This window comes from Salvelinus sp. IW2-2015, linkage group LG4q.1:29 (assembly GCF_002910315.2).
Source record: "Salvelinus sp. IW2-2015 linkage group LG4q.1:29, ASM291031v2, whole genome shotgun sequence".
NCBI classification, from domain to species: Eukaryota; Metazoa; Chordata; class Actinopteri; order Salmoniformes; family Salmonidae; genus Salvelinus; species Salvelinus sp. IW2-2015.
The window spans coordinates 74,491,046-74,492,892 of record NC_036842.1 but is presented as its reverse complement, the minus strand read 5'-3'; positions in this window follow the sequence as shown (position 1 = coordinate 74,492,892).

The following is a 1,847-nucleotide window of genomic DNA, read 5'->3' as shown; positions in this document are numbered from 1 at the left end:
AGGCGTCTCACAGTACGGACATTGCAATTTATTGCCCTGGCCACATCTGCAGTCCTCATGCCTCCTTGCAGCATGCCTATGGCATGTTCACGCAGATGAGCAGGGACCCTGGGCATCTTTCTTTTGGTGTTTTTCAGAGTCAGTAGAAAGGCCTCTTTAGTGTCCTAAGTTTTCATAACTGTGACCTTAATTGCCTGCCGTCTGTAAACTGTTAGTGTCTTAACGACCGTTCCACAGGTGCATGTTCATAAATTGTTTATGGTTCATTGAACAAGCATGGGGAACAGTGTTTAAACCCTTTACAATGAAGATCTGTGACGTTATTTGGATTTTTACAAATTATCTTTGAAAGACAGGGTCTTGAAAATGGGACGTTTCTATTTTTGCTGAGTTTAGTAGCTAGCTCACTGTTACATACCACTGGAACCATTTAAGACTGAATGGAGGCATGAGTTGTTTGGACCTTGGTTTTGACTTGCCATTGCCTTGTCTGAAATTGTAAATCATGAAAACTGTGAAAAAGGTCATAAATATATACAGTTGAAGTCAGAAGTTTACATACACCTTAGCCAAATACATTTAAACTCAGTTTTTCACAATTCCTGACATTTAATCCAAGTAAAATCCCCTATCTTAGGTCAGTTAGGATCACCACTTTATTTTAAGAATGTGAAATGTCAGAATAATAGTAGAGAATGATCTATTTCAGCTTTTATTTCTTTAATCACATTCCCAGTCGGTCAGAAGTTTACATACACTCAATTAGTATTTGGTAGCGTTGCCTTTAAATTGTTGAATTTGGGTCAAACGTTTCGGGTAGCCTTCCACAAACTTCCCACAATAAGTTGGGTGAATTTTGGCCCATTCCTCCGGACAGAGCTGGTGTAACTGAGTCAGATTTGTAGGCCTCCTTGCTCGCACATGCGTTTTCAGTTCTGCCCACACATTTTCTATGGGATTGAGATCATGGCTTTGTGATGGCCACTCCAATACCTTKACTTTGTTGTCCTTAAGCCATTTTGCCACAACTTTGGAAGTATGCTTSGGGTCAATGTCCATTTGGAAGACCCATTTGCAACCAAGCTTTAACTTCCTGACTGGTTGCTTCAATATATCCACATACTTTTTTCCCCTCATGATGCCATCTATTTTGTGAAGTGCACCAGTCCCTCCTGCAGCAAAGCACCTCCACAACATGATGCTGCCACTCCCGTGCTTCACGGTTGGGATGGTGTTCTTCGGCTTGCAAGCCTCCCCCTTTTTCCTCCAAACATAACTCCAAACATAAGATTTCATTATGGCCCAAACAGTTCTATTTTTTTCATCAGCCAGAGGACCATTTCTCCAAAAAGACGATCTCTGTCCCATGTGCAGTTGCAAACCTAGTCTGGCTCTTTTTTTATGCGTCTTTTGGGAGCAGTGGCTTCTTCCTGCTGAGCGGCCTTTTCATGATATTGTCGATATAGGACACGTTTTGACTGTGATATAGACAGATTTTTGTAACCTGTTTCCCTTCCAGTATCTTCACAAGGTCTTTCTGTTGCTTCTGGATTGATTTGCACTTTTCGCCAACCACAAGAATGTCATCTCTAGGAACAGTAACGACATCTCCTTCCTGAGCGTATGACGCTGACGATGGTCCCACGGTGTTCATTACTTGCGTTACTATTTTTGTACAGATGAACGTGTAACCTTCAGGCGTTTTTGGAAATTGCCCCAAAGGATGAAGCAGAACTGACGTCTTAGGACTGATTTTTTTTGATTTTCCCATAGATGTCAAGCAAAGGAGGCACTGAGTTTGAAGGTTAGCCTTGAAAATACACCACAGTACCTCAATGACTCAAATT